At 44.2% G+C, this 20,468-nt stretch overlaps 1 protein-coding gene across 5 annotated transcripts in view; it reads right to left on the bottom strand.

Annotated features, from left to right (window-relative positions):
- The window catches only part of CADM3 (cell adhesion molecule 3), a 304,853-nt gene extending 300,304 nt beyond the window's left edge, over positions 1-4,549 (bottom strand). For 3 of the 5 annotated variants that reach the window (XM_069949912.1, XM_069949915.1, XM_069949916.1), the window contains exon 1: positions 4,358-4,548. The gene's annotated coding sequence lies outside the window, so the exon portion shown is untranslated. Of the gene's footprint in view, positions 1-4,357 lie in introns of all 5 variants that reach the window. The other 2 variants (XM_069949914.1, XM_069949913.1) reach the window with 2 other exon arrangements.
- Between the last annotated feature and the right edge of the window lie 15,919 nt (positions 4,550-20,468).

Raw genomic sequence — 20,468 nt, 5'->3', positions numbered from 1 at the left:
CAAACGTATAGATCTGGACAGCTGTGACTTCAGGGGCGTGACCAGAAAGGGCTGGGCCCTAAAGCAAACTTTTGATTGAGCCCCCCCCCTCCGCTCCCCCATCCGACTGTAGGTAATCCCCCTGTTTGTTAACAATCTGCTCAGTAGATAGCATATGGTAGACATCTCCCCTGGTATCCTCCCAGTAGATAGTGTCCCATATAGTAGACATCTTCCCTAGTGTCCCCCTTGGTAGGCACCTCATATCCCTCCCGTACATAGTGTCCCCAAAGATAGACATCTATCCTACCCCCCATTACATAGTATCACCCATAGAATGCATATACTCGGTAGGATGATGACAGCTCAGGAGGCCCAATGTATTGTAGAGTTGGGCCCCCTGATTTGGTGGGACCCATAGCAGCCGCTATGGCTGCTACAGTGGTAGTTACGCCCGTGTGACTATGTAGGTGCAGGTGCTGCTCTTAACCTTCTGACATTGTGGACACCCACCCTACAGGAACATGACATTTGGTTGACCTAGATTCATCATCTGGACTGATAGATGATATGGAGACCCTTCTCTATAATAACTGCAAAGGTGGAGCTTCCCTTCGATGTAGCACTTTAATGGTATCAGTGTCTTGAGTGAGGTCTTGTTTCCTCTCAGCTTTACATCCAAGACTTCACACAGATTAATTTGAGCCTATTCACTTAAACAAGGCTGGTTCACGCTCCTGCTGACATAGACGAGAGTGAAGGAAGCAGAACTATGGGGCACCAGCGACGGGTCAGATCTGGCAGGAGGCAGAGCTGCCATCAGGGAGAGATGAATGGCTTATACTGCTGCACAGAGCAGAAGCCCACAGGGTGCACTGCAGCCTGACACTGCCCAGCTACATTACCCACCACTCTGTGCCAGCTCCACTCCCTTGCCTCTTGCCAAGTATTTAAACAATCTCTTGCAAAGCATTGTGGGAACTTGGTCTTGCTTGGCCGATGCATTTTGTGTGCGGTGGCAGGGGCGAGGCTGGCAGACTTCTAGAAGCCATTCGGTAGGTTGGAAAGGTCAGCTCTGCGTCAGCCCATGCATCTGCAAGCTACGCAGTCATGCATTTGTGCTAATTGTTATATTCATTGCAGTATCTTGGAATCATTCCCCGCTCTGCTACAGATTTCTGCCAACTCCTTCGCTCCCTTATAGGACTGTAGAAAGGAGATTTCCATTACTGCATAAACAAGTCAATGGGAGGACTGGCCACAACATACAGTCTACAGATAGAAATACTGAAACGGGGTGGGTTCTCTAGGTACAAGATGTGACCACAAAACAATTCTTGATCCAACCATGTACAGAGTAACCTCATAAAAGACCACCTCATTGAGAAAACCGCCGGAGATCTAGACCAGATTTTTTATGTGTTTTTTGTTCCTTTATATCCCATGTTTCATTTTTTATTGGAGAACCCCTCTAAGGGCCCTATTCCACAGTAACGATAATTGGCCGGATCGGCCCCATTTGGCCTGATTCGGCAGATTATCGTTCGGTGAAATAGAGAGAACGATCAGCCGATGATCGTGTCATCGGCTGATCGTTCATTTAGGGCCAGATCTAAAATCATCGTTCCCCCACCGTGCATCGCTACGGTTGAATAGCAGCGCGCGGCGGGCGACCGATGATTTGACAAGCAGCAGCAGAATACATTACCTGTCCAGGCTTCTTCTTCGCTCTGTCTTCATCCCCAGGTCCCGCTCGCTCTATCTTCAGAATGGCCAGTCAGCTGACAGAGCACTCAGCCAATCACAGGCCGGGACTGCCGCGGCCTGTGATTGGCTGAGTGTGACCTGTCAGCTGACCGGCCATTCTGAAGATAGAGCGCGCGGGACTCGGGGATGAAGACAGCGCGGAGAAGAAGCCTGGACAGGTAATGTATGATGCTGCAAGGGCTCCAAGGAGATCGGTAACGATGTCCTTGCAGCCCTCGCTCAACGATCATCGGGCCGTGGAATAGGCCCAGTAAACGAGCGGCGATCTAGCAGATCGTCGCTCGTTTACATCGTTGATCAGGCCCTCGGCCTGTGGAATAGGACCCTAAGGCCAGGTCCACACTACCTGCTCACTACTATCGGGAATATGGGAGGGAGTGGTCCAATTCTGGACCTTTTTTAGAGCAGCAGCTATTTCAAAGTATACAGGCATGGACCCCAGTATGTTCTGTGAAGATATTTTTATGAGCCCCATTGACTTCAGTGCCCTGAACATAGTCAATTGGTGACATAGGTTTAATGAAGAATGAAGGATTAGAAGGGCTGGCAGGAAGACCAAGGGGGGATTTATGAACAGTACGCCAGAGGCGTACACCAGGGAGAAGGTGCAGTTTCTCCCGATGGGCGGGCTGGCAGGGCTTGCGGGGGCGTGATGAAGCGAGGAGGAGGCATGGCCTTCTCCCGCGCCTCATTTATAATGATTTACGCCAGCTCGCAGGCACAAATCATGCCGCAAATCTACACCTGCTGGAAGTAGGTGTAGATTTGGTACGCCGGGCGCAGTTTCGGGCGTCTGGCCGGATTCTCTAAGAACGCCTCTTAGTGAATAATGCCACAAAAAAGGGGGCAGAGCTAAATATAAGACCGGCATACTTGTACGCCGGTCTTCATAAATCCCCGACCTAATGTTTGAGTGGGAGGGGACTTTGGATGTCAGGGCAGCTAACACCATGAACACTGATGTGGCTTACAAGAGACATTGGTTACCATACATAAGAGTACTTTTTAAGAGGAAGAAAGCTATCTCACATTAGCCAAACCATGGCAATCCATCTGAAGTGGACTTTGTGGTCTTCTTGCCCATCATGAGTACAGAGCAGGGTACTAGTTGTCCCTACACAACTCAACAATTAATACAAGTCCCCAAAATCTGAATCAAGGCTGGGTTCACATTGCTTTTTTGCAGTCTGTTTAATGGATCCATTTTTAAATGGTTACTATTAGGCTATGTTCACACGCTGTAATGCAGCAGCTATAGTTTACCACAGTCGCTGTCAGCGTCAAACTACGGCCGCTGTATTACTTTTTTTTTCCCATTTGAATTGCGGACACCTTTGGGTGTGCCCGCAATCCAATTAAAGGAGAAGTCCAGCCGTTTTTAAAATCTGGCAGCAAGTGGTGCGTCCGGCCTCAGGACCCCCCCCCCTTCTTGATCAGTGACTGGAGCGGCGTGCTGCCACAGTCCATCAGCCGGTCTATGACATGTCAGTGCTGGAGTTCCCGGGGCCAGTCCCGCCACTCACTGTGGACATGGAGAGAGGTAAGTTCCTACTCCTGATCAAATTCCCCCCTGCCAGGTGCCAGATTTTAAAAATGTCTGGACTTCTTCTTTAGGGTGCTTTACAAGTACCGGATCCGCACCGGATTTCAGCTAAATCTGCTGCGGATCCAGTGCCATTCATCTCTATGAGAGCACATACTCGCAGCGAGATTGACAGGAGTGAACCCCGGCAGCCCGCCGCTGAGTGCACACATTACCTGCTCGTCGCTGCAGCTGCATGTGAGGCTCCCGCCTCCCATCAGTCCTGCTCAGCCAATCAGTGCATGGCAGCACTGATTAGCTGAGCCGGACCGGAGCCTGGAGCCTCACATGCAGCTGCAGGTAATGTATGCACTCGGCGGCGATCTGCCGGGGGGTTCACTCACATACCTCACTTACTCAATCCCGCTGCGAGTTTGTGCTCTCATAGAGATGAATGGCACTGGATCGGTAGCGGTGAAGGCAAACTTAAGCATGTTTAAAATGTAAAGTACACCTGGCAGCCGTACTTCACATTGCACGAGCAACTATTTTCTACGGCCTCTGTCTGCAGATCTGCAGCTGTAGAAAATAGAAATGTTCATTATTTTTGCATTAAAATCAATTCAAATGTATTGATTTAATTACCAACGTTTGTTGTTGACAAAATTACTACATTGTGTGAAGATGGCCTTAACATACAGAAAACCATGATCAGGAGTCTAATTTACATATTTCTTAACTTATTGTATATGGGACCCTAAAAAAACTTAATCACAATAGACAATAAAACAAAACAAACAAAAAAAAAAACACTGTGTGGTGGAGAGTAATAAATCTCACGATAAATCCTGATCGACTAATCCACGATTAACCTGATTAATAGAATGCAAGAGTCGGTGTATGCTAACACCTTGGTTTTAATCTGGGGCAAAACATCAAATGAATAAATATAATAATATAATAATATAATATATATAATAATATAATAAAATAATATAACAGCGACCATATACATTGAAACCGTAACCCATGCAGTTCAACATTGTACTTTCCCCATGCCAAAAATCAGCTATAACCTAATACTGACACAGAAACTATTACTGTGCTCCTGCCATTTAGCAACTCTCACCCTCAGATGTGTTTCGCACACGCGGCTTCTTCAGGGAGGCTGGTACTTGCAGGATATTCTTGACGTATTCTCCCTTGTAATATGAATCTAGGCTTTTTGGTTGCTGTTTCTGTTGTCTAGATTTGTCCCTAGTCCCTAGTTCCCAACATTTACTCCTGTTTATATCATGCTCAGTATTTGTGTGTTTTGCATCATCATCTTGCATCACCATGCCTGTAAATTTTGCAATAGGTCAAAAGCTGAAAACTTTTTTTTATTTTTTTATTTTACATATCACAGTGAAGCTACGTGATACTATGAGTACTGACACAAGCCTTAGTGTGACGGCCCCCCACCCCACCCCCCGGATATATACTGTAAACTGGCTGCCATCTTTGAATGAAGGAGAACAACCTTAAAGGGATTATCCAGCATTACAAAAACATGGCCACTTTCTTCCAGAGACAATACGACTCTTGTCTCCACTTCATGAACATGTAATGGTAAATAAGGTCTCTTTATCTTTACTACCTTCTTGGGCTCCATAATGCTTTCTTACAGCTTTTGATGGAAACAGTTTGCCCAACTTCCTGTCTGATGTACATCCTTTAACAGAATTCCTGTGTACTGGACACTCTAGCTGGGAATTCAGCTCACTTTATCCCCCTCCCACTATGTGAGAAGGGTTATAGTCATGAGGGAGATAGAGTGAGCTGAGTGAGTGTCCAGTACACGAGAACAGGAAGTGCATCACAAAATGTACACCAGACAGGAAGTTGGGCAGATAGTTTGCATCAGAAGCAGTAGAAAAGCGTGAAAGACCGCAAGAAGGTAGTAAAAATAACTTTATTTACCAGTACATGTTGTTTCATTAGACCGCTGAAAATAGGTTTCATCATCAGATAATCCCTTTAATAATTTGCATGCCTAAGTGCCCTCATTGATGGCAATGCAATATTTGCATATAATTAACATGTCTGGTAATCCTGTGATTTCCATAATTTCATGACTTTTCCTTCATTGTGTCGCAGTTTTAATATTGAGGAGTGTATACTGTATATCAATGTAACTCCCCCGGCTCTATCACAAGTCAGTTTGTAGATTCAATGTCACAGGGTCCCTATAAGAATTAAAGAGAACCTGTGTCCACCCCTATCTGTTTTAGTAAGTTCTTGTATTTCACCAAATACTCTTTTCCCTTATCCCTTTTCCCTTATAACTCTGTGTTGAGTTACTAGAGTAAATAGCCACCTGGGTGTTACCAGTTGGGGGCGGCATACAGTTTAGGGACAAGGTGGGGCTATAGAGAGTTAATTGTTCCATGAATAAGGGCCCTGCACCCAAACTTCTGTTGGCACCTTTTTCATGGTGTAAATGATGCCATACAGTACAGTGCCAACACGTCAAGCGTGCTAATGCTTGAGTAGGATCGGCCGGCATTTGAAGAAGTTTGATGCAGCCCTAAGGAGTCCTAAAAAACATAGATAACACATAGGCCTCTGGTTTTGTTCATATTTTCTGGACTCCCTAGGGATGCATCCAACTTCTTAAGCCACTAAGGTTTAAATGCTGAGTGATCATTGTCATTTTGAATAAATCCTGCTGCGAGTATGTAAAGCGTCATCCCCCTTAAAGCGACACTATCTGCAGGTTCTGCCCAGTGAACCTGCGGATATGCCCCAGAAGTTCTTTACCTTCTAAGTGCATGGCTATTAATAATTAATTTCTTCTATATGCCCTAATTGCTACTATGCTAATCTGGGGCTTAGGAACATTTGTGGCGTCGCCTGTCAGCCTGGAGCACCCCACCTCGGCCCCCCAAGCCCGCCCCCTCCCATGCTGCCCACTATTCATATATAAATATGCATAGTGGGCAGGAGAGGGGAGGGACGAGCGGGTGCTTCGGGCGGACGGGCAATACCCCAAATGCTCCTAAGCCCCGGATTACCATAGGGGCAATTAGGGCATATAGAAGAAATGCTGAAGAGAAGAAAAGAATTATTAACAGCCGTGCATTGAGAAAGTAGTGGGCTCCTGGGGCATATCAGCAGGTTCACCTGCTGATAGTGCCGCTTTAACCGCTGCGGCCCGGTGAATTCTTTACCGCCCTGCGCTCCGGCCTCCTCCTGTGGCTCCCGGCTCTCTAATCTCCCGCTCAGCCAATCATTGCATGCGGCAGGACAGTGTGCTGATTGGCTGAGCGGGACATCAGGATGCTGGGAGCCGCAGGAGGAGGCCAGAGCGCAGGCCAGTAAAGTATTCACCGGGCCGATGGTTAAGGGGGGGCGGTGCTTTACATATGTAATCCTATTCAAAATGACAGGACACAGGATTGCAGCGGATTTTACTGTGGAACGTGCAGTGTGAAATCCTCTGCGCTATATGGGAAGCTACCCTTTACCTATGGCTCTAGTCCTGGTGCACTGCAGTGTTACCAGCTGCTTCACACATGGACTTGTAGTCACTTTATGTAAGTCTATAATACTCTTGTAATGTTACATAGAGAAAGTGACTTCCGCTTCCAAAACAAACCCATGTGTGAGGCGGCCGGTTAGAATGCAATAAGCAGACTGTAGTCAGGGGATTATGGGAGGGGGCGGATCCTTACCCTGCTAATGCCCCTTATGCAATAAAATAAAAAAGTAAATAAAAGTCTGCACATAGCAATACCACCCACAGTACAGTCCCTTACCAGCATACTGTGCTCTAATAATCCCAATATAATAATACCTCTATACATAAGCCTCAGTACAAAATGCTTATTTATACATATACAAATGGCACTGGGTGGCCATATTCACAGTAAGAGGCGGGCGCACAGTTCTTGCCTGTGTGATTTCTTTAGTATGATTTCATAGGTTATTAATACGTTGGTAATTTTCCTTTAAGGAGCATTCCTTCCAGTGGTGAAATAATGTGAGCGTAATTTCCAAAGGCACAATAGCTGCAAGTTCTTTTGATGTTTTTTTTTTTTTTTCTCCAAAGTGTTATTTTTAAGCTGTGTAAAATAGACTGTACCATTACAAGGCATTGTGCCAACCACACCGGGCTGCAGGATGGAGAGTCAATTAAACTGTTTAGTCGCATCCTACTGGGGATGGTGTAAAAGGACCAGAAACGCAAAAAAAAGTGCAAAATATATTTACTATAAAACCAAATGCATGGACAAGGGAGAGCGGCTAACAACTATGAGAAAGGGGAGGTGACGCATACATTGTCAGTGTGTTCCCATCTTATGAAGCTAAGGTATATTGTTACTGTATAAATAATGGAGGACCAACCTCTGGACCCCCATTGGTCCTGAGAATAGTGGGACCTGCAGAACTCATTTAATGCTGAGCTTCTCTGTGCTGCTGTAACAACATACCATAACTATATGCCATCACCTAGAAGATGGAAATAACCCCTTTAAGGCCTTATTCATATGCTGTCTTTCCCAGTCCGCAGAAAGGTCTGCTATTTTTACTCTGTGATCTGTGCAATTTAGGGGATATGCACAAGGAGTAAATGTCACAGATAACTCTGCGTGGATTCCGTTGCTCGTCCCCCTGCGCTCCCGCTTGGCTCTCTGTCCATCCCATAGACTCCATTCTATGCTTGGGTGGATTCCGTCGTCCGCCCAAAGACAACTTAAGACTACGGCCGTTCTATGACACGGCTGTGTCTCAGAACAGCCAGTGTCAGTAAAGTCCATTCCGGCCGGATGAACTTCATTTCTTTTGAATTGGTGTGCGGGAGCTTTGGGGTGTGCTTACATCCCAATTCACTATAGCACACTATGTAAAGTTCAATGAATTTGTTATGATTTGATCTGCGTTTTTCACGGACATCACAGATGTCACTGTGACGTCCATGAAAAACGTGCATCCCAAAGACTTCTATTGGCTTACCCGTGCTGTGATCATGTCCGAGTTATGACATGTCCTATTTTTTCCCGCAACGGATCGTCTAAATAGATTCATAGGATTCAATGGCTCCTAAAATTGTCTGTGGTCACGGATCCACAATAATGTAACGTGTGAATGCAGCCTAACGGTATGAAACTATAGAAATAGTCATTGTGCTCGGTAAAACTAATAACTGTTATATAATAATAAGGTCTTGCACAGTATCCATGCACATTCCCCTTAGAGATTGGGCAGAGATCCCATGTAGTACTCTGCCCAATCATAGAGAGAATTGTCTGTATTCTGCTCTGAGATCAGTGGGGGGCAGGAACAGACAATGGAATGATCAGTATCCAGCTTCTTGCTACAGAGATACTGACCAGACACATCCCCTAATCTAGAAGACTAGGGTTCTTTGCAGTTATGCCTTCTCTACCTTAAAACACTATAGCATAAAACTAATAATGATCCCTTACTTGCTCTAGACCACCAGGGATGCATACAGATGTCATGATTAACATGATCCCAGACGCTACAATTGTATCAGGAAGGTATGTTAAGTTTATTACAACATCGGGTTAAACGCTTCATTGTGATCAAGTTTACACAGGCTACATCTCTACATTACTGCCTTCACTACCCTAGACCACCAGGGATGCATACATTACTGCTTTTACTTTCCTAGACCACCAGGGATGCATACATTACTGCCTTCACTGCCCTAGACCACCAGGGATGCATATATTACTGCTTTTACTTCCCTAGACCACCAGGGATGCATATATTACTGCTTTTACTTCCCTAGACCACCAGGGATGCATACATTACTGCCTTCACTGCCCTAGACTACCAGGGATGCATACATTACTGCCTTCACTGCCCTAGACTACCAGGGATGCATACATTACTGCCTTCACTGTCCTAGGCCACCAAGGATGCATACATTACTGCCTTCACTGCCCTAGACCACCAGGGATGCATACATTACTGCCTTCACTGCCCTAGACCACCAGGGATGCATACATTACTGCCTTCACTGCCCTAGACCACCAGGGATGCATACATTACTGTCTTCACTGCCCTAGACCACCAGGGATGAATACATTACTGCCTTCACTGCCCTAGACCACCAGGGATGCATACATTACTGCCTTCACTGCCCTAGACCACCAGGGATGCATACATTACTGCCTTCACTGCCCTAGACCACCAGGGATGCATACATTACTGCCTTCACTGCCCTAGGCCACCAGGGATGCATACATTACTGCCTTCACTGTCCTAGGCCACTAGGGATGCATACATTACTGCCTTCACTGCCCTAGACCACCAGGGATGCATACATTACTGCCTTCACTGCCCTTGGCCACCAGGGATGCATACATTACTGCCTTCACTGCCCTAGACCACCAGGGATGCATACATTACTGCCTTCACTGCCCTAGACCACCAGGGATGCATACATTACTGCCTTCACTGCCCTAGGCCACCAGGGATGCATACATTACTGCCTTCACTGCCCTAGGCCACTAGGGATGCATACATTACTGCCTTCACTGCCCTAGACCACCAGGGATGCATACATTACTGCCTTCACTGCCCTTGGCCACCAGGGATGCATACATTACTGCTTTCAATGCCTTAGATCACGAGCAATGTGTACATTCATACCTCCACTGCCCTTGATCACCAGGGATCCATACAGTACTGCCTTTACTGCTTTAGACCAACAGGGATACATACATTACTGCCTTTACTTCCCCAGACCATCAGAGATGCACACTCTGTCTCCTTTAATGCTGTAGACCAATAGGGAAGCATAAATTACTGCCTTTGCTTCTCTAGGCCACCAGGGATGGATACATACATCAGGGATGCATTTATTATTGTCTTTTCTGGCCTAGACCACCAGGAGTGAATATATTGCTTTCTTCACTGCTCGAGAGCACCAGGGATGAGTATGTTAATTCCTTTACTTCCCCAGACCACCAGGGATGCAGTCATTAATCACTTCTTTGCCTTAGACCCTCATGGTTGCATAAATTAACATCTTTGTTGCCCTATACCTCTAGAATGTTCATGATTCCCTTACCCACCTCAGGGCACCAAACATCTCTAGCTTCTCAAGCTCTGGCTGTAGCTATCTCTCCATTGGACATACATGTACATGTACGCTTGGCCGAGTGTGTATGTGTAGGGGGAAATCGGAGGAACAACTAGCATTTGGCCATCGGCTATTGAAAATTTATGGGCACCTTAAGGACATATGCTTTATGAGGAAATTAGCTGTAGTTGTATGGTTATGCTGAATAAAATATAGCTTCAGCGGGATGCTGAACATGAATTATTAGTTATACTTCACATTGCTCATTTTAATTAAATAAGAATTAAGAAACACAAGATTCACTCTGCTAAAGAGAGTAAGGAGTAGAAGACGGACCTGCTCAGCAGTTACAAGGTTTTACTGATGGGGCTATGAGTCTCAGCCGACCAGAGCAATATCTGCATGGAGCGTGCATGCTCTCCCAATGGTCGCACTGATTTCCCTCGAGTATCGCTAAATTTACATACTGTACTAAAATCCCTACACCCCCACCCATATGGAATACACATCCAGAAAATGATCAGAACATCAGAGATTTTGTAAAAAATATATCTAATAATATTAATAATAATAAAAATCCCTGCATTAGCCATAACTGGGTCTGGAAAGATTTGGATCAAATAGATAAGATTATTGATCATTTACGTATAATGACTACTACTAAAATAGAGTATATAATGGTGCGTTTACACAGAGAGATATATCTGACAGATTTTTGAAGCCAAAGCCAGGAACAGACTATAAACGGAGAACAGGTCATAAAGGAAAGACTGAGATTTCCTGTCTTTTCAAGTCCATTCCTGACTTTGGCTTCCGAAATCTGTCAGATAAATCTGTCTGTGTAAATGGACCATAAGATTAGACAATGGCTCAGCCTGTTTGCATAAACAGCACCACATTGGTCCAGTGGCTGTGCCTGGTATTGCAGTCCAATCAAACTAGTTTGAATGAGCTTAAAGTGGAACTGTCAACAGGAGAACAGTGGTGTAAATTAGTTATGAGCGAATACTATTCAATTGAATAGCTATTCGATCGCATAGTATGCTATTCGAGCTATTCGAATGCGTTTGAATATTCGAACGCCAGCGCAGTAAAAATTGGATTCGCCCTTCCACGTCCCCTGGCGTTTTTTTCCAGCCAATAAACATGCAGGGGACAGGGGAGGGACAGACACTAGAAATAGGCAGGACTTTTTTTAAAAAAAAAACCTCTAACTGTGATTGGCTGGCTAAACTATGTCACCTCCTGAATATAAGAATAGGGGATTTCAGATTTGTGTCACTTGCTGGTTGGAGCTAGAGAGGGACAGGCTGTATACCAGGGAGAGAAAGCTTTGAGGTGAGGTTAGGTAGGAAGGGACCCCAAAAGCCCTCATAAGGGCTTAAAGTATAAAAAACATATATTTAGAAGCTGTTATGAGACAGGCAGTGTGTTCAGACATCTACTGTGTATACGGCTGTATACTATAAGTGTGAGATAAAGCCTGTTATCTTGCTACTACTTATTTGTGCAGTCTGCGTTCTGTTAAGGAATTGACCAGCTCTTTAATTTTATTATTTTAAAAAACAATTATATATCCAGTAGACGACTGTATATAGTGAGTGTTGGATAATACCTCTTATCTTTCTACTACTGATTTGCGCAGTCTGCATCCTGTAAAGGCGTTGAAGAGCCCTTTAAATTTATTGTTGTAAAGCCAATTATATATCCGGTATACGGCTGTATACTGTGAGTGTGGGATAAGAGCTTGTTATCTTGTTAACTGATTTGTAGTTATTTCGTATTTTACACTGCACATGACCTGATACGTACGCAAGTGCGTACTGCTAGACCAAAACGCATGCTTCTACTTAATGTTCATAATTTGTTCGCGAGTTTTTGGCGTACACTTGGGAAAATTGGGATGTTTGCTCATTACTAGTGTTAGATGCACCCAGGCATGCTTCCCCTGCTGTCCTATATGCATTCCAGAGGTGTTGGCATCATTTCCTGAGGTGCCATTGTGCACTTGGTGACCTCCTAGTGGTCGAATATTGATTTCCAGGTCCCAAGTATTTTTCTAACATAGACTTTAATGGGATTCGATATTCATTTGAATATACAAATATCGGGGGCTATTCCAATCGAATTTGAAATCATTGAATATTTCACTATTCACTCATCTCTAGTTTAAATAAGCACATGACTAGACAGAGCTAGTCTCCAGGACTCCAGACATATCAACATATTGCAATAGTTTTCTCTAATGATAAGATATAAACCTTTTTTATATCATGCAATTGAGTTCCAAAAGAGACATTCCCCAACGTGGCAAGAGCACAGAAAAGTCCATCTATTGGCTGTCAGTCAAATGAAGTACACAAGCGAGCCATTGGGCAGTGATAAATATAACAAGTACTGGAGTTGCCTGGGCTCTTGCAATGCCACTAGGTATCTCTCTTCTATGCACTCTGCTGTTTACTGTCTGCTGTTAGGAGGATTCTGTCTTTAGTAACGGACACAGCAAGACAAAACGCAGGAAATGGTGGAAGGGAATAGCCACAGCTGGATCTGTGCTATGCACTGTCTGTGTCCAAAGCAGTTGGCATGGTTCACTGTGTAGTGATTGTGCCGGGTCACTACAGCTCACCTCCCATTCACTACAATAAGTTGCAGTATCATAGCATGGCATAGCTGATACACACTATACAGAGTGCAGGCTTTCGGCTCCATGTTTTTATATTTAGTTGCCCTGGTAGGCTTGTGGATTGCCTAATTTCTGCCTCTCTTGATGCTTTGTATGATTTTATTTGCTTTGGCAGCAGCCTTCTGGCACTGATGGCTAAAGTTTAGTTTACTATATTTAGTTTACCAGATTTGACTTTTCTTCTGTCTCTTTGGTCACATGACCGTTCAGATCACATGAAAACATTTTTGTGCATCTTCGTTTCCTATGAAAGCATAGATAATTGCCTCCATTACCTACCGTATAGGTAACAGGTATATGAAAGTAACATTTCGAGAGTAGTTAATTGTCGCTGTTCATTAGCAGAAGTATCCCCATCCAAGGAGTGAGATTTAATTACCTTTACGAGGCGTGTAGTGCCGCCTGCCTCCGCGTTATTTGATGCTCGCAGTTCCAATCTTTCAGAAATCACCAAAACAAAAGCTGCAGGCGGAACTCCGGCTTGTTGAAGTGAAGCTTAAACCCAGGCACTTGATGGAATTGACGATGGCGCTCGTGCCGCTCATAATCTTATCAAAAGGAAATTTACTGGGAACGATTCTCCTGCTTAGACTCCAGTTAGGAATTAACTAACGAGGTGATTCTGCAGATGATTATCGGAATAGTGCGACCGAGCGTGACAGATGAGAGCTGCAATACTCTGATACCATCCGGACTAATTACTATTCATTAACTCCCAAGAACTGGAAAGAAGAGTTTTGACCTTAAGGTGCTCGTAACACATTAGAGTTGGCTGAATCCCCTTTTACAGTGGAATTGGTTGACTATCTATGGGTATAGCGGTTTCTTGACATTCTCCCGGTATCAGGCAGGTGGATCTCCATGAGTAGTTGTCCGAGCCTGTATAAGGGCCTTGTGGATGGCTATTTAAAGGTTCTTTTTCATGGTTAGATTTTCTTCCTGTAATGAATGCTGATCGATGATATAGCCAGTCGATCGGTGATTATTTACTTTCACTTTACTGGAAGTGATCTGACAACCAATCTTGCGATCATTCATTCAAGCCGGTCCTTCTATAGGCATACATTTCATTCTGAAGCTCATCCATTTTTCCTTTTATTATTTGCCCTGTTAGTAGAATGGCGGGTCAATAGTCGGCTTTGTTGCCTTGAAGCACTGCATACCTATGTCTGAAACTCACCAACGACAATATCTGCACAGACTATGGTTTCCATATGTTTTTGTCAGTATATCTTTATACTGTGAAAACATTCTTTTCAGCTCTATGTGCTCAGGTTTGAGTGAAGGATTTCTTCCTTAAGCTTCCTCAATAAAGCCAGGATGGATGGTAGGATGCAGCAAGCAGCAATCTCTGTGCCATTGGAAATGAAAGGGGTATTCCTACTTCAGTGCATAATAAATAACAATCTAACCCCCACCAATCCTGAAAACAGGGTCACAATCGTCCCAGAATGAAAGGAATGTGCTATCTTTGAGGTTACTGGGGCCTAAGCGTCATTCATCCTCTAGGGACCACCAAACACTTCCACTTCTCCATAGAGAACAGAACAATTAAGTCCCTATTCTGGGGATTGTGGGGTTCCAGTGGTCTGACCTTCTGAATCAGCTTTTTATTAGATTTAAGCGAGCACAAACATTTATTTTTTATTACTTAAGTTCTCAACTCAAAGAACAAATTCAATTAAAATCAATGAAAGACTCAAGCATTTAACCAGGTGACCCCCTGCTCGGAAGAGCATAGGATGCTTGATTCACCCTTGTGATTTCTTCCCTTGTTTTCCCTTGTTTTTTGCAAGACACAATAGAAATTGCAATTGCTAGCATACCGCTAATGTTCTAATGTGTGTTGCAGAAACCTATTGCATTTTTTGTTCTAATTTTCATATATTTCATTTACACAAAATTTTCAAAAAATTAAACAAAAAATGCAAAAGGTACTTCAAGCGGAGATATAACTGACAGCCAATTGATTGATTGGCCATCAATAATTGAAGGTGTATGACCACCTTTACCCACACACCACAAGGTGCACGTTGGGCCTTAAGCTTGATTGAACACCCCAATGCTTGACTAATGCTCGCTCAACACTACTTGTTGTCTCCTATCCATAGGATAAGCTGAGATAAAATACTCCTTTACACTCTATGCAGCACCACATAGAGCTAAAGAGAAGAGCACCGGACAATGTTCTCACCTGTCAGGTCCTGGGGTCGGCATGACAGGTTCTCTTTAAATGTAAAATAATAAAAGTAGAAATTTTTAGCTGGCATTGCATGAACTAAGGAGAACAGTCTCTATAGGTAGCTATACAAACCCTTTACTTTTTCAGACGTAGATTACATAGATGAGGGAAGGTTAAAAAGACCATATAAAGACAAAGTATAGCACAAAGGAATTGAAATCACTTTAATATTGGTATGGCGCCAAATACGCTAAAATTACTCCCATTTAGTACTACATTCTCCTTGTAAAGTCAGTTTGCCAGGAGTTTCGGGAGCGGGATTGCTGGTGATTATCTGATCCTATACGGTAGAGGTTGTCTGTGGTAGAAGCCGGGGTGGAGGGCCCTGTGGGAGCGGTAATGATGACAACAAAATTGGTTGTTTTTCCAAAGATATTACAAGCATATTTGACAAATGGAGACAATTGACACGATAAACTTCTAATCTGATCATCCAGACACTTTGATATTCCAGGTCTGCAATTTATTGTGGAGTTACACAAGACAACAGAAGACTGAAAAGAAAGAAACATTAAAAAATACAATTGTAGGTTTTATTTTGAACTTGTAAACCTGTTTTTTAAAAAAAGCCCAAACCCATTTATGCGGCTGGATTTACTAGAAGGCACACGTCTCTTAGTAAAGCTGGCCAGCTCTGCACCAGATTTTTGCTTGCCTAAGGGGGCATTCACACATCCGCAAATTTGTGGACGTTATGGACCGGGAAGGAGTGTAATGGGTTTGTTCCCCACCCGGCATGATGTGTCACTCCAGTGCTGCGATGATTCAAAGAGCTTCCCCATTGCCGGCATGATATTAACACATCATGCCGGACAGGGAACAAATCCATCACATTCCTTGCCCATCTGAATGCCCCCTTATGCTTGTTTTCAGATGTAAAGCTTGATAAATTGGGATGGGAGGAGGCCACATCTCCTCCCCACCTTGCCGTGCCCCCCCCCCCCCCAGCCACTTATCAGATTAGTGGGGGTTACAGCTGGCATACCCAACGGAGAAGGTAAGAATCTGCATGTACCATGGGCGCAACCTTGATAAGTCTGCCCCTTAATCTTACAGTTTTCTTATTAACGCTTTCTTCTTCTATCCTTAAAGGGGTATTCCATGGAAAATTAACTTTTCCCCTATCCACAGGCTGCCTGAACCACAAGCCATTGGGGTGGTCACGGCCAACTTTATCCCACCCCACCATCCTTGATCGACCAATAGATCTCTCAGTGTTTTGGTATAGGAAGAGATCTATTAATCAAGGCCAACAAGGCAGGGAGAAGCTCCTGAGGACCGCCCAATGATTTGTGGTTCAGGCAGCATGAAAATGATTATAGGTTCCGTTTAAATACTCCAAAAACTTGGCCACCATCCCATATGAGCAGTTTGGCCTCCTGCTATAACGTGGATGGACTTTGGATATTTCTTTTGGCCTCCGAGACAAAGTTTTGGCCTGTTGCAATGTTTCCTTTGAGCAGCTGGTTTTGATAAACTCTTCACCTGCTCTGTTAGATAACTAATTCCTATAAAAAAGTACGGCTAGAACTTTTACCTCCACTTCCCTTAATACAGACATCACATTAAATTCCTATACAATACTATAACATGGTGGTAAGGATTTCGGGAATTACTATCTAAGCCATTCAATAATAACCATAGGTGGACTAAAACTTATCTACCAATATGTGTATACAGCTCTGTTGCAAATCTATGTGCAGCAGGTGCTGATCCAACTACGAATAAATCACCTGTGTAATCATCCTGCAGTCTTGTAGTTCTTCTGTAACACTTGCTATCCTATTCACGGATCCTTGGAAGATATCTGTAGTCAGCACAGGTGAATATCATTGTGCCAACAACCATTGGGAATGATTGTTCATGTAGAATTTTCGTAAATGGCTGATCTAATATGTCGGCCATCTTTCTTTTGGGTAAAAGTTTTGCGAGCTCCGTCTCCATCATTGTTTACCCAGGCCATACATATAGTTGTGGATGTGTCTGTCAGGGCCGCCATCAGGAATTTCTGGGCCCCATACACTCAAAGTGTCTGGGCCCCCCATTAACAAAAAATCCGGGACATATCTTTGACTGATGTCTCTGGTACGGTGTGCAGACGCAGCTGCCTATAGAGGATTGGGTTTCATTCGATATGTCCCACACCAGACCAGTTCCACCCAATCTCCCAGCAGCACCTGCGTCTGAACACCACTCCAGAGACAACTTTGTAACAGGTACCCTTTAAAGTGTACCTGTTATTTAAAAAAAACTTTTGACATGTTATAGAGACATATCAAACGTTTTGATCGGTCTGGGTCAGAGTATTCAGACCCATACTGATCAGGAGAAGACTGCTGCAGTGCATCCTCTTCCCCGCTCTGTGTAATATAAAAAGACACCATAGACGACTAACATTATAAGCTTGTTTTTGTGTTTTTTTTCAAACACAGAGCAGGAGTGGACTGTGCTGCAGTCGTCTCCAAAAAAAACAACTTTGAAAAACCATATGTAAATTACCCCATGTAGTCATGTGGGCGGCCCTCAGTGGCGAAGTAGTCATGGTTCACACAAATATATCTTCTCTATTTACACCTGTAATTTCCCGAGTGACGTCATTGCTGGGTAAAATAACAGACTGACAAAATATCCTGGCTTACCATGAAGAGATGACCCCCCATTAAAATAACACACATACATCGTATACACACAGCACATACCATATATATTACATACATCATATACACACACAACACACACCGTATATATTACATACATCATACACACACACAACACACACTGTATATATTACATACATCATATACACACAACACATACCATATATATTACATACATCATATACACACACAACACATACCATATATATTACATACATCATATACACACACAACACATACCATATATATTACATACATCATATACACACACAACACATACCATATATATTACATACATCATATGCACACAACTTACACTGTATATATTACATACATCATATACACACAACACTTACCATATATATTACATACATCATATACACACACAACACACACTGTATATATTACATACATCATATACACACAACACACACTGTATATATTACATACATCATATACACACAACACACACTTTAAACAGATATGTACACATGTATGTACATTTTATATTTACATCCATACTACTCATACACAGGGCCAATTCTAGCTTTTTTGGTGCCTGAGGTTAAAATTTAAATGATGTTCTGCAGCAACTAAAGTGTGTATTATGATGTTCTGCTGCAGCTGAGATGTGTATTATGATCTGCAGCAGCTGAGGTGTATGATGAGGTTCTGCAGCAGCTGAAGTGTGTATTATGATCTGCAGCAGCTAAGGTTTATGATGAGGTTCTGCAGCAACTGAGGTGAAGTATGATGATCTGCAGCAGCTAAGGTTCATGATGAGGTTCTGCAGCAGCTAAGGTTTATGATGAGGTTCTGCAGCAGCTTAGGTGTATGATGAGCTGCAGCAGCTGAGGTGTGTGATGATGTTCTGCAGCAACTGAGGTGTGTTTTGAAGTTCTGCTGCAACTGAGGTGTGTATTATGATGTTCTGCAGCAGCTCAGGTGTATTATGATGTTCTGCAGCAGCTGAGGTGTATGATGATGTTATGCAGCAGCTGAGGTGTATGATAAGGTTCTGCAGCAGCTCATGTGTATTATGATGTTATGCAGCAGCTCATGTGTATTATGATGTTCTGCAGCAGCTGAGGTGTATTATGATGTTATGCAGCAGCTGAGGTATATTATGAAGGTAAGCAGACATCATACTACACCTCAGCTGCTGCAGAGCCTCATCATACACCTCATCTGCTGCAGAGCCTCATCATACACCTCAGCTGCTGCAGAGCCTCATCACACACCTCAGCTGCTGCAGAACCTCATACTACACCTCAGCTGCTGCAGAGCCTCATCATACACCTCAGCTGCTGCAGAACCTCATACTACACCTCAGCTGCTGCAGAGCCTCATCATACACCTCAGCTGCTGCAGAGCCTCATCACACACCTCAGCTGCTGCAGAACCTCATACTACACCTCAGCTGCTGCAGAGCCTCATCACACACCTCAGCTGCTGCAGAACCTCATACTACACCTCAGCTGCTGCAGAGCCTCATCATACACCTCAGCTGCTGCAGAACCTCATACTACACCTCAGCTGCTGCAGAGCCTCATCATACACCTCAGCTGCTGCAGAACATCACACACCTCAGCTGCTGCAGAACCTTATCATACACCTCAGCTGCTGCAGAACCTCATCATACACCTCAGCTGCTGCAGAACCTCATCATACACCTCAGCTGCTGCAGAACCTCATAATACACCTCAGCTGCTGCAGAACCTCATCATACACCTCAGCTGCTGCAGAACCTCATAATACACACCTCTCAGCTGCAGCAGAACTTCATAAGCCTCTCACTTTATAAAGAACCAAGCATCATCTTTTATCTATAATTGTACAAGTTTCAGCATACAGCACAGAGGGGCTGAGGATACAGATATCCAGAGCTGTGCTCACCATTACTATCTGGTGTGCTCAGGGTTGTAGCCTAACCCCCACTCCAGGTGACTCCCCAACTCTCAAACAAACACACACACCTCACTAACACACACACACCTCACAAACCCACTAACACACACACACACACACACATCTCACTAACACACACACACTTACATTCTCTGCAGGGAAAGTCTGGGGCAGCATGAGGTGCAGTCCTCTTCTTCTCTCCTGCACACAGCCGGCCCGGGCCCCTCCCCCTCCTCTTGTCCCGACAGAGAACGCAGCCAGAGAAGGTACCGAGGTCGCTGGGGAGGGGCCCCAGGGGAAGTGAGCAGGGGCCCCTGCTTGTGTCTTCTCTCAGCTCTGCTCCTGATAGTGAGCGGCTGACAGACAGCAGGAGCTGTGTGTGTATGCAGTACAGTTGTGAGGAGCTTCAGCGGGCCCCCTGAATTCTAGTTTGGGCCTGGGCCCCTTACAACTGTACTGCCAATACTGCCCTGATGGTGGCCCTGGTGTCTGGTACTGAAGCTCCGAATAGGACTCAACTGTAGTACACCTTAAAGAGGTGTATAGACCCTTAATACTAAAGTTCTGGAAAAAACCTTTTAAAAGGTAATATACTACAGTGATCTCTG

The sequence above is a fragment of the Dendropsophus ebraccatus genome, chromosome 13 (assembly GCF_027789765.1).
Source record: "Dendropsophus ebraccatus isolate aDenEbr1 chromosome 13, aDenEbr1.pat, whole genome shotgun sequence".
In the NCBI taxonomy this organism is placed as follows: Eukaryota; Metazoa; Chordata; class Amphibia; order Anura; family Hylidae; genus Dendropsophus; species Dendropsophus ebraccatus.
Note: the sequence above shows the minus strand (reverse complement) of the source record. Positions and strands in the feature narration are given on the sequence as shown.